We start from the raw sequence: 14,082 nt of genomic DNA on the forward strand, positions 1-14,082 counted from the left end.
TTTACATTTAAATAAAAGTTTTATCACAATAATACTGCTTTCTTTGCAATCCTTAAAAGTTCTTGTTATTTAAATAATTTGATGAAAATCTGTGGTAAATATTACTGCTTAATGTCTGTGTTTATACAGAAATAACTATGCAAATACAGTAAACATGTACTGTAGGTAGTAAACAAAAGATGAACCTGTTCTTTGAGGGTTTTACTTGACATGCATTGCCAGATGTTTCCTTCTATCTACTACCTTAATAGTTTTAAAATTAATGGATTTCTTTTTCCTAACATAGACATAAATGCCAAAAAAAAACTCTAACACATAGTGAGAGCTCAATAAATAAATAAATATTTACTGACACAAAAGCATCTTTAACCTAAAAGAATTTTTAAGATTAAATTACAAACTACAATGATTTATTTCTGATAACAGTGGTAGTATGGGCGTTTTTAAATGTTAATATGGGTTTTCAGGGTCATTTGTGCCTTTAACTTAAAATGTTGTTTTGCTTCTTTGAATTGGTGCACATTTTTGTGGATCTTATGGAATAGATTACCTGAAATATTGCACAAAATATTTCCTCAGAAGAAATAGCTCTTGGGCTGACCATGGGAAAACAAAAATTGATAAATCAGAATTAACAACACAAAACAGCCCACTAAACACTACACAGCAATCCCAATTATGGTGGATTTAGTCTCTTTATCTAAAGCCATAAAGTGAATATGATTAGAAGGGGTAAAAGACAATTGTGTGTGTGTGTGTGTGTGCATACACACACACACACATATATATACACACACCTACACATTTGTGTAACCGATGCAAATCAATAGCCCATAGCCAGAATTTTGCTGTTAAATGTTCCAGGTAAGGACCAACAAACGGTGAATGGCATCATATCAGAAGCTCTGGGATATAGCTTCAATTACGTTTAAATTCACACAAATGCCTACATTTTAAAAAAAAAATATATTTCATTGATTTACAAAGGCCCATATAAATATAGATATGGTTTGGCCAGGGAATTGTAAATTTAGTCTCAGGTGGGCTTCACATTCAGCCTGAAATGAATCTGCAGAGAGAGGGAGAGTCTGAGTGTTACAAATTCAGTGGCTCTAGGGGAAATTTGTTAGAGATCATTCTGAAAGTCAGTGCTGCCTGAAAAATAAAAGAGAGAGAGAGAAAAAAACCCACCCCACACTGTGTTCAAATGATTTTCTCCCCTCTAACAACAGCATTTTAATTTAATATTTCTTGTATTTGCCCTTCCTTCTGCCTTGTGGATTTTCAGAAAAGCGGTTTGGAACCATTTAGAGTTATGATTTTATGTATGTGACATGAAATGGTAAAACAGGCTGTCTTGGTGTATTGAACGAAGAAAGAGAAACAAAAATTGAGCAGGCTATCTTACTTGTCTCATTTGCCAGGCCCCATCATAAAAAAGTAAATGAGTTGTTTCGTTGTGATCCTTCAGAAAGATGTAATAACAGCGTTTGGTCCATAGGCACGCGGGGACGAGGCTACTCCGCACCGCCCGCACTAGATGGATGATACTGATGGCGAGTGAACACGCACATCCTGCCTGAATATGAACAACAGATTTGTCAGTGTGTGACAGGCTGACAGCCCAGCTCCCAGCTGCTTGTCCAGTGTTGTTATATCAGTACCTTGTCTAAGTATTCAGCAAAGAGGCAATCTGCTTCCTCCATTCATGGGAGGCAGGTTGCCAGTTAAAAAACAAGTATTGGCTTCAGGCAGCAGTGCCAGAACGCATTGAAAAGATGCAATTTAAACCCTTGCATGCTCCTCAGGCAACATATCACAGGCCTTAGAAGTCCAGTCCTCCAGATTAGGTTTGTAAAACAAAGACGGTAACTCAAAATGAGATCTATGCTGGCAAAACATCGTAATTTAACTTCCGTAAGTGTCTCAGCGGAACTTGGTTATGAAAGAAAAAACATGCTTGACTTTGGCACTGGGAGTGTGGCTGAAGTGAAAGTTTGCTCGGTGTTTCTGCTATTACAATGCTATTCTTAAGGGCAGTTAAAACTGTGTCAGTGAAAATGTACCATGGCTCAGAGACCTTTCAGAGTTAATGATGAGAATTAAAAGTTACCGTTTTTACTAGTTGGGCTGTGTTGATATGGTTGACAACCATTAATAAAATATTTTCCAACCTAAAAATTGTGGAAATAGATTCATCAGACTTTATCTGAATCATTATAAAAACCTTATTAAGTATCCAAAAATTTTTACTGTACCTAGTTCTAAAATCTACAGAAATTAATTAGAAAATGGGAGATAATTAAAGTAGCTAATGAGTTATACATGCTATTTTAAAATGTTAAGGAGAATGGATTCAATACATTAAAGGGAAGAAAAAGTAGAAGAATCAATGAATTTCAGAAGAAATTGCCAGTTTGCTTTGGATACCAAGAAATTACCAATGTATTGTTCAGAAGTTAGAGCATCACTCACTACTTTCAGCAGCCTGTTTCAATGGCAGTCTCTGACAGGTTGAGTTAAATAAGAGAAAACCCAAAAGGATTTATACTATGGTATTTAATGGCTCCTTCAAAGCAGTTATGGCCTGTCAAACCATTAATAAGCAGTATTTAAGAGTCCCTAAGTACACATTTGCACAACAGTCCCCAGGGACTAAGGGGAAGCCATTACAGTTTGCTGGATCAATAATTATCATCATTTCATTTAAGTCCACTGCAAAATGAAGAACTGGCTATGGGGTCTTCTAGCATCCTTGCCTCAGGTCACAGTGTGATGTTATAGGTCTTGGGAAGATTGCAGTGACTTTGTCCTCTAGCATCCCTGGAGACTCGGGCCCCACACGCTAATCATACCCACAGTCCTTCTTTTGCCATGCGTAAGACTCAGGAGATGCCTACGTTCTTGTAAGTATGCGGCACTCAACAAATCCAGTCTTCAGCTGACTAAGAAAATTTATTCATTGATGTTTTTCTTAAAAAATAACCTGAAAAACAAAGAACAAACTGATGTTAGAAAGCATGCCTAGCAATTTGGATAGAAGTGCTATACATATTTTTTTCTGCTAAAACGTAATAGCCCGAATATCTATTTATAGATGGCTAGTTGGATAAGTTATAAATCCTTTATACAATGGAATACTCTGAGGGTATCACTAAAAATGGTATTGCATGAGACAAGAAAGTGTTCCTTATACTCGTAAGGGAAAAAAAGCAGCTTAAAAAACTGTATGTTAATGTTTTGCGATTTTTAAAAATTACATACAATTAATTATATACCCTATGTATAGATGAATATGTAGAGAAAAGAGAGTGAGAGAGGGATAAAGAAGGATGTATACTATACTGTAAAATAAAATGAATGTACAACGTACTCTACTGAAAATTTTTGCATTCTCCTTTGTGCTTTTCTGTATTTCTGATATTTTTCTCCATGACAATGTGGTGCTTTTTTTAATTATATAAAATATGCCATTAAAATTAAAAGCTGACAACAGTAGAGATGTACATTTAAATTATAGAACTTTCCTACTTAGTTATTTGCTACTCTCTTATCTTCTGTTAGGTATTTGTGATAGGCATAATGTGATACATTAATATAATGTGAAATATCACAAATGGAAAGCCTGAAATTGCCTTTTATTCTTGTTATTTGTTGTATAATATGTAAATATTTTAATAAAGACTCTCTCTTTACAAAAATTAATGTTTTTGATGAGAAGATGAACAAATAATAGTATCCCATCCCCACTCTAGTTATACCCATTAGTGGTAATGGAAGTCAATAGCCTCCTTTCACATCTGTCTCCGTGTTTGTACAAATATTTATATCTATATATAGACACAGAGTCTTTCTTCATAAGATCAAAATTAGCTTCTAGTATGAATGTTATTCTGTACAAGTGCTTCATTCACTCAACATGTGCATAGCTTTCTAAACCCAAGCATATATAACCACTTATTTTAAGAGATTTTTCATTTTAATTGGCCTATCTGATAATTTATTCAACTAATAGACACTCAAGTTGCTCCCAGTTTATGCTTTTACAATGTTGCAATACATCTTTGCACTTATATTAATATGTGTCATGGCTTTTATATTCCTGATGTGAAAATTGCTGAGTCAATGGGTATACCCATTTTAAAATCTAGAAGATGTTGTCATATCCCCTTCCCCAAAAGCTGTTTACCTGCAATGTTTGAGAAAGCCTGTTTCCCCATGTACTTGCCAGCACTGAGCTTTATGATACTAATTCTTTTCATTCCTATCAATCTGATGGATGAATAATGGTAGCTCCCTGTTTTGATTTGCATTTTCATAACTACCGGTACTACTATCTTGATTTTAGAACTAGGTTAATGTAAGGAGATTCTATCTTCTAAACAATGGCATCCTCTGTTTTTTGTCAACACTTTTGATTTGTTTTTTATCCCATGTTGATAGGACAGATCTAAATTAGGCTGCAAAAAGGTGACGAGTTTTCCTGAAGACCTTAACATGACAGAGTTGGCACTTAAAATTAGATCACCTGATATTAAAGACTGCACTTATTCTGCTGCATGTTAGGACCACTGAGAGAAAATACTTCAAAAAAGGCTTTTGTCCATTCGTTTTCATTCCCTTCCTTCAGATCTCTCCCTCAATAACAAATTCTCCTTCTTCAGTTTCTCAGTACATTCACCACACCTCTTGCTTTTTGGAGAGTATTATAACATTATATGTTGATCTTCCTCTTACACTCCACATGCCTACCCATTCTTTGTGTAACCATCCAGAGTCCTCCTTCTGCTCTACATGAGCTACTTCTCTGGCAAACTACTAGGTTCCAAAGCATTAACGACCAATGAAGAGCTACTGCCCTGTTCCCTGTGGCAAGTGTTTGTATCTACACAGGGACATTACATCTATATTGTCTTTATTCAAGATATTTCTGCTCTGAGAAAAATAAATTCCCTGACTCATAAGTGAGAGAGATAGTTGGATCAGCAATGCTATCCATTAAAGAAATGGATTCTGGAAGAAGACCCTCTTTCTCCTTTTGCCTCTGACTATACATGTAGGCTCCTGTGTTAAGACTGAAGAGAAATAAAGCCTATTTACTTTGCAGTCTGCTTGCCAACAGTAGCTTCAAGGAATTGAGCAATTTATTTCTCTTTGAAATCATTGTAAATTTATAGATTAAAATTCATAAATTATATACACAGTAAAATATATAGCATACATATCTTTATATTTAGTGAAATAAAATACATATATAATATAATTATACCTATATACAATGGACACTCTTATAACTGACTTTCCACATTAAGGAAAACTCGACATTTTCTCTGTAAAACATATCAAGTGATGTTCATAATCAGTTGAATCCTTGACTATATTTCACTTTCTTTTAATAATTGTTTTTAGCATTGCCATTCAGGATTGTGTTTAAACTTTATTTAAATTCATTTATATTTCTCTCCAGTATGACTCCTTATGGGTAATGAGTTTTATAACTTTATAGCCTGATACACAATGGTGTACTTCTATGTATTTACATGTTAGAATGGATGACCTATCTTCATAATGTTAATTTCCATTATGTAATTCTTTCGATGAGAGTATCGTCTTACATGTCTGCTTCTCTGTGTTTCCTGAGCTATCATGGATATATAAAAATCCCTTCATAAGTATTATACATTGTCTAGAAGACACTCACTACCTAGAAAATGTTCTCAGGTTTATGGAAGTAAGTTTCTTTAATCATGAATGTAAAATATCAGCTGAATAAAATGAACCCACAATTTAACTTCACTTTATTTGCTAATGTTGGAAAATTATCAGACCAGGCAACACCAAATTTAATGTGTGTAACCGTATCACCATGCCATTTGCTCTGGACATTTGATTTATGTAAGAGGTGTCAGAAATCAATTTATCTAAGGCTAGGAACTGGTAGAACGATAGACCACTTTAGATGGTATGGTTTGCAAATAGCTTTTAAGAAGGACCCTTGAGACCTAAAGAATGAGGAAGAGGCAGCTGTGTGACAAGACTGGAGGTGGAGCTACCTCTGATTTGTATTCATCTCAGCTGCGTTCAAATTCTCACAAGGTAGGAACAATATCCCAAAGTTATTTTGTGTATGTTAAAAATAATCAATCCAGTCTTCTACAGGCCGATCTCATCTCCACGGCCCATGTTTTATTATGTTATTTTTACCAGTGATGTATTCATCGCGTATTTCTTAATTTATCAACTTAGGTAGACTATACTAACTAGTTGTGAGGAAATTAGCATTCTTATACTCCCTCAGTTTTGTTTCTTATATTATTATTTTTATTGTCAAGGTTTATAATGTTTATTTTTATTTGGTAATTCTATTAGACCTTTCAAATATTGTCTACAGGTTGATTAAAAATTGAAAGAAACGGAATCTAAAAGATTACGGTTATGAAAATTTTGTTCATTTGTTTGTTTTTTGTTTTTTGTTTTTTTGAGACTGAGTCTCGCTCTGTTGCCCAGGCCAGAGCGCAGTGGCGTGATCTTGGCTCACTGCAAAAGCTCTGCCTCCCGGGTTCACGCCATTCTCCTGCCTCAGTTTCCCGAGTAGTTGGGTCTACAGGTGCCCGCCACCACACCCGGCTAATTTTTTGCGGTTTTGGTGGAGACAGGGTTTCACCATGTTAGCCAGGATGGTCTCGGTCTCCTGACCTTGTGATCCACCCGCCTCGGCCTCCCAAAGTGCTGGGATTACGGGCGTGAGCCATCGTGTCCAGCTTTATTTATTTATTTATTTATTTATTTATTGTTTTTGACAGTCTCGCTCTGTCACCCAGGCTGGTGTGCACTGAGGTGATCTCCGCTCACTGCAACCTCCACCTTCCAGATTCAAGCAGTTCTCCCACCTCAGCCTCCCAAGTAGCTGGAATTACAGGTGCCCGTCACCATGCCTGGCTAATTTTTGTGTTTTTAGTAGAGACAGGGTTTTGCCATGTAAGCAAGGCTGGTCTCCAACTCCTGGGCTCCACTCGCCTCAGCCTCCCAAAGTGCTGGGATTACTGGCGTGTGCCTCCGCGCAGGGCCTGGCTATGTAAACGTTTTAAAGTTTAGAACAAAGTAGTGTAGATGGAGCCATTTAGAAGAGACGGAATCATGCAATCCTACATCATTTAAACTTTCCTAAGGCAAACCTTTCAGTGTGGAAGATTCTGTTTTAATTTTTCTGACTCCATCTTTTCTTTCTCTGTTTTCATATCCCAGGATGTTTCCTTTCATAGATTCTTTTTTATTCCACTGGACCACTTACTCGAGTAATTTTTTTTCCTGTAGGGTTCAAAAGGGGTTTACTCATATCAAGTTTAAAAGCAGAATGCTTTCTGAGCTTTGGCACGTATAAAATGTCTCTATTTTGCTCTTACTTTTCATTGATAGTTTTACTAGCTAGCAGAACTCTAGGTTCAAAATCTTTTCTCCAATCACTTTGAAAACACTGCTCCAATGGTTCCTAGAATCCGTTAACTGTTATGAAAAGTCTGATGCCCATTTGATTTACATTCCTGTGTAGATAATATGTTCCACAAATACACCTCCCTTACCTCTTCAAAACTATATCAGTTTTCTCTGTATTTGTCCTGTTTGGCACTCAGGGATTCATTTCCATGTGAAGATTTACATTGTTTTATGGATTTATTTATTTATTTTGCCCAGGTAAATTTTCCTTTTTTCATTTGTTGGATTTTCTCTTTCTTCCATTGCCCAAATTCCCTTCTACTGGAACTCTTAGTAAATTAATGTTAAATATGACTAGTCTTCATTATTCTTAAGTTTCCTTATATTTACCATCTCTTTTCCTTCAGCCCTGGTAAATTTATCTTCATCTCCATTGTGGGACCTCTTATTTTGGCTGTTGTATTTCTTTTTTCTTTCTTTCTTTCTTTCTTTCTTTCTTTCTTTCTTTCTTTCTTTCTTTCTTTCTTTCTTTCTTTCTTTCTTTCTTTTCTTTTCTTTAGATGAAGTTTAGCTCCTGTTACCCAGGCTGGAGTGCAATGGCACAATCTCAGCTCACTGCAACGTCCGCCTTCTGGGTTCAAGTGATTCTCCTGCCTCAGCCTCCTGAGTAGCTGGGGTTACAGGCACCCACCACCACACCTGGCTAATTTTTGTAATGTTAGTAGAGACGAGGTTTCACCATGCTGGCCAGGCTGGTCTTGAGCTCCTGACCTCAGGTGATCCACCTAACTCGGCCTCCCAAAGTGCTGGGATTACAGGCGTGAGCCACTGCGCCTGCTGGCAGTTGTATTTCTAACTTCCAAGAATATTTTTTTGCTCTTTGATTTGTCGTGTTCATGACAAGTTCTTCATGTAATTGTTATAGCAGCAATAGTCTCTCTAATGTCTCTGAAGATATTAATTAACATATTTAAACTTCTCTTCTGTTCCCTGAATTATGGCTGTGCCTACTGGGGTCCGTTGCACTGTTTGTGTTTTAGTTAACAAACACCCATATAGTTCTTACTATGTGCCAGGCTCTGTTCCAACCAGTTGTTTTTCTCTGTCTGGTCCCACTTCACCTCCATCATCTCATGCCACTACTCTCAAAAATCCTGCATTCCACTTCTACGAAACCATTTGTCCTTCCTAAAATTACGTCATTTCCTCCCAGCTCTGTGCTATTGTCTGAGTGATTAACTTTCCCATGAATATTTACCCTCTCCTCTATTTGCCAAATTCCCATTCATTCTTTTTTTTTTTTTTTTTTTTTTGACACACGGTCTCCCTCCATCATCCAGGCACTATCTCAGTTCACTGCAAACTCCACCTCCCAGGTTCAAGCGATTCTCCTGCCTCAGCCTCCTGAGTAGCTGGGATTACAGGCATCCACTACCATGCCCAGCTAATTTTTCTATTTTTAGAAGAGACAGGGTTTCACCATATTGGTCAGGCTGGTCTCGAACTTCTGACCTTGGGTGATCCAACTACCTTGGCCTCTCAAATTACTGGGATTACAAGCTTGAGCCACCGCACCTGGTCACCATTCATTCTTTAAGATTCAGCAAAAACATTGTTTTCCATGAAGACAGAATGGGTCATTTCCTCCTCTATATTTAATTCTTTGTACAGAACCATCTTATAGTTTGGGTCAATTGTTATTGCAATTATTTGTTTAAGTACATAAACAAATAATTGTATTCTTCTGTCATTATTCAAGATTATTTAAGGTGAGGAATTTAACTTAGTTTTATGTTTCTGCCTTCCCCACTTAGCTTCTCATATTACGGCTGGGGCATGGTGGGGTCAAAATTAGATGAATAAATGTCTCATTGGCCTCAAATAAAATAAAAGATACCATACAAAGGTGACAAATACCAATGAATGTGACATTTTGAATTGATTGCTGGCTGCGACACCGTCTCTTACAAGACAAAATAAAATAATTATTTTTCTTTACACAACATTTTCTTTCAAATGTCACTTTAAGATTACTCTATTTGCTATAATCTCAATGTTATAAAGCCTCAGTCAACTGTTAGAAATTAACCCTGCAATTAGACAGGCATGGTGGCAGGTGCCTGTAATCCCAGCTACTCGGAGGCTGAGGCAGGAGAATCACTTGAACCCGGAGGGAAGAGCTCGCAATGAGCTGAGATCATGCCACTTCACTCCAGCCTGGGCAAAAGAGTGAGACTCTGTCTCAATAAATAAATAAATAAATAAATAAATAAATAATTAAAAATAAAATAAAAAGAAGTTAATCCTGCAATATACACATGAAGAATACAGTTGGAGTTGTCACATAGTATGTATAAGGTAAGTACTTTCACTTGGAGGTAGGTACAACAAAACTGAAAGCTTATTTTAAAATAACAACTTTACTTTTGCTTGCTTGTATTTTCATGATTCAATGGTCAAGAAGAAATAAATATTTTCTGAAACGAAGAGCAATTGATAAACTATAAAATACTTCATAAGCATAAAATAGAAATAGAAATGATGTGAAAAGGAAGATAAGTATTTTAATTGTATAATATTAACCAGGATTTTAGGAAAAGGGTGTAAGTATCATTCTTTAATGTTATGTTGGTACACATGTGTGTATTTTACTTTAACCAAGAAAATAGTCATTAGAAACTAACTGTTTTTAACGTCTTAGGTTTTAAGAAGATATTTTCTAAGCTGATATGAATCCTACTTAAGTATATTTAAGATCTCTCATTTAGAGTTAAGTGGAAGAAGAAAAGGCAAAATTGTCTTTGCAGATGTTGAGAAGAAATTCATTGCAGGCAATCATCATTTAACACCCAGTACTGACTTTTTGAACAAGTGCTTTCTCTAAATGATAAATCAAATGTGTTGGCACTAATAGTAATCTCTTAGAATATGAATGAGAAAAGCAAGAATATTAAAACAATAGAAACATTATCATAAAATATCAGCCATTATAGCAAAGAACAGCAAAGGAAATTGGGAAACTATTTTGTATTTTTTTATGGTTCATGTTAACGCGGTCTGCAGCAGGGACTATTGCATAAAAAAGCTAAAATACAAATTGAGCTGTAAATATTTACCCATTGGTATTGCGGAAACTAACATTTGAAATGAAAGGATGGAAAATCTTGTGACACCGAAAAAAAATTTTTTTCTTAAATACTACAATGTCTCATGCTCTAGACAAATGAGACTACTTTCTAGATTTTGAACAAGCCATATACACATTTTTCCACTTCGGTTTACATTCCTTTGCCTCCATTGGCCGAGCTTACCTCCATCTCTGTCTACAGAAGGCTTAATTTTCTTTAAGGCTCAGCAGGAAAACACCTGATTTTATTACCTCTGTAGGCAGAAGTCATTAATTTTTGAATACTTAATGCATTATATAAGCTTTTGGGGTACTTGTCATAAACATTTTTGTACAAATTTCCATAGCATTTTAATTTTCAAAATGCTTTACATAATATTACTTTGTTAGATATTTTATGTGTGTGGTGAGGGGGTTGGGGACAGGGTCTCGCTCTGTTGCTCTGTTGCTCTGTCACCAAGGCTGGAGTGCAGTGGCACCATCATAGCTCACTGCAGCCTCAAACTCCTGACTCAAGCAATCCTCCTGCCTCAGCCTCCCAAGTAGCTGGGACTACAGGCACACACCACCGTGATCGGCTATTTTTTAATTAATTTATTATTATTATTATTTGTAGAGACGAGGTCTCACTATGTTGCCCAGGCTGATCTCAAACTCTTGACTTTAAGCAATCCTCCCGCCTTGGCCTCAAAAGTGTTGGCATTACAGGCATGAGCCACCATGCCTGGCCTCATTTGATCTTCACTGTAACCCTCTGGCAAAACAGGAGAAGAAAACAGAAGAAACTGAGGCTTCCAAGGGCGGGCACTGCCCAAGACAACCCAGTGTGTAAATGAAGGGAGAGGACTGTGCTCGTGAATCTGCTCCTTTCCCAGCATTCCACGCTGCATCTCAGCACCTTACTCTCGATCTTCCCTTGTTAAGTTGAATGCCAGATGAGGGCAGAAAGGAAACAAAATGAACAGATTGCTCTCCAAATACTGACAGGGTTTACGTGAGTGTATAGCAGCCCCAAACATTTCCCACACAGATTTAAACCCTCAATTTTATGAATCATTGTTTACCTTGCACATGTATCCAGATCCCATCGGGTTAACACATATTCCATAAAAATGACCTTAGGCTCAGCAAATAGACAGGTTGCCCAGTGATCGAGGACTTGAGAACTCAGTTACTAGCAAAGCATTTTGGTTCAACAAAATTCAGGGAACACTCCGCTGCCAGGCCGGGTCAGCATGGATGCCTCTGTACAAAGAACGCTGTATCATCGACATTGTCGTTATAGGGAGATTCTTCTTCTGTAAGAGGAAATGGAAATAACTCCATCCCTATCCCGATAGAGCATGTTAACACCGGGATTTTAAGGTGCATTTTGTGCTATTATCTGGTGGGCGTCAGGCTGGTTTCTGATTTTGAAATGCCTTCCCTTCTCCTGCCTGCCTCTGCGACGAAGTGGCATGACACAAGCGTGGCTTTGATCCCCTTCTTTACATTAATTCTCTTTTTACAGATATAAGCCTTTTTGTACCCAGCTTTGCTTTTATTTTTATTCCTATTATTAAAGTGGTCTTTTGGCTACCAGCTGCTTCTTTTCAGCATTTATGAGGATTTGGCAGTTATTTATTTTTTTATTTCAGTGGTGGGGAGCCCAAAGTTCAACTCTAGCAAGGGGTCCATCAGACTGTGTTTTGTGGGTGGATTATGCATAAGGCAGGCCCACACCCTGGCTCTGATTTCAGCTCTATGGGCTTCCTCTTGCCTGGGAGCCTGTGAAAAGTTGCATTCTTGGAACCTCCCAGAGCGGGTGGATGTAGCGGGAGAGACGAAGGCTTTAGGCTAAATTGCCAAATCCTATATTTGTACACCAGCAGGCAATAAGTGAAGAAGCTTAAGTATTGCATTCCCACTGTCTGAGGCCTGCAGACCCTGCAATCAAACACCGAGACCATATTCTGAAACAAATGTGTCCGATGATAGTTTATTATGGAAAGAGTCAGTATCGCTCAGGATGCTTGCCAATAAAACAAAGTGAAAAACAGAATCTATTCATAATTTCTATTCCATGATCCACAATTTCATAGATGATAGCTGAGCTCTTATTCAGATTTCGAAAACCATTTTGTGTCCTTATGGGCCGTTCACTCACACAGGGTCCGAGCTGGGGGAACCCTCCACGGGCAGCGGGCAGTGCCAAGCAGAGGCAGCCTGCCTTTGCTAAGCCCATCCTGAGCCTGCCCGGTGACCTCCTCTCCCAGTGACACAGACAACCTCTAAAGACTGAGTTAAGCGTGAGATTCAAACAGCAGCCAGCACTGATGATTTGCCTCTTATTTTGGTGTTAAAGTTGGGAATTATCCTGCAGAATGATTTTATAGACACCTCTGAGTCAATCCTTTATATCTAAATCAGAACAGCACAGTCACCAGCAGGTTTGACAACAGGTAAACTTTTGCAAAATGCCAGCTGGCCTCACTAAGAAATTATACTCAGTGGAAGGCATGGAGCTACATTTTCTTGTCACCTCTGGCAGACATTTTGTTTACAGATTTAGCTGAATGTTCCTCTTAGTTAAGGAATGCAGCTGGAGGCTGCCTGTGTGAAATAGTCACACTCACTTCTTCTGCATTTGCTTGAAAAAATATTTTCCCTCAAAGAAAATTGTGCAAGCAGCCACTCTGACTTTGGACAAGAAAGTCACACCCTCATGTTGTGTGCTGTGGACAAGGAAGAGTTGCATATCCGGCATTTACATTCCATCATATATATTGGCATTTGATTAGAACCAGTATAAGATTTTAGACATTTTTTTCTCCAACAGTTAAAAAAAATCAGATGAAAGCAAGGCTGGTATTCACTGGCATGCACCATGACACTTTGTCAATTATTAATAGCTGGCATTCATTCAGATAAGATGGGTTTCCAGTCTCATTGACTGGTGCCTGTGCCAGTCTGATTATGAACTATTCTGAATATCATTCCTGAATATATGTTGCATATTTCCAAAAAGATTCTAAGTCCCTTGTGGGTGGAGAGTACAGTATAAAATTCTTATGAATCCTTGAAGCAACCAACTTGGTGAGAAGCATATGGCAGATGCTCCATAAATACTTAGCAAGTGGCATTTAATTAGATAATAGGAATTAGACACATTCTGCATTGGCACAATATGACTATCATTGGTCTCATTTCACTCTGTAATGAGCCGTTTACCTAGCCTAATGACCTGCAAGGTACTTTGGTTATTTTCACTAGTGCAAAAGTCAGATTAAAGAATGGACCCAGAGAGGGTCACAGAAAAACCCTATGCGACTCATCAACACAGGAATGCACAATAATGCATACGCCCAATGTGAGGCGCACCACAAAAACCTTTTCTGGCTTAATCTACTGCCAGACATGATTAGGAAATGGAGAGAAGAGGTTAGACTCTTAGGTGTATTAAAACATTTCTGCCCATCACCCTGGAGTAGGGCTGAAATGTTGCCGTCAACGGATTCACAGAGGGTTTCAGCTAATTTAGA

The sequence above is a fragment of the Colobus angolensis genome, unplaced genomic scaffold (assembly GCF_000951035.1).
Source record: "Colobus angolensis palliatus isolate OR3802 unplaced genomic scaffold, Cang.pa_1.0 Scaffold81, whole genome shotgun sequence".
Classification (NCBI taxonomy): Eukaryota; Metazoa; Chordata; class Mammalia; order Primates; family Cercopithecidae; genus Colobus; species Colobus angolensis.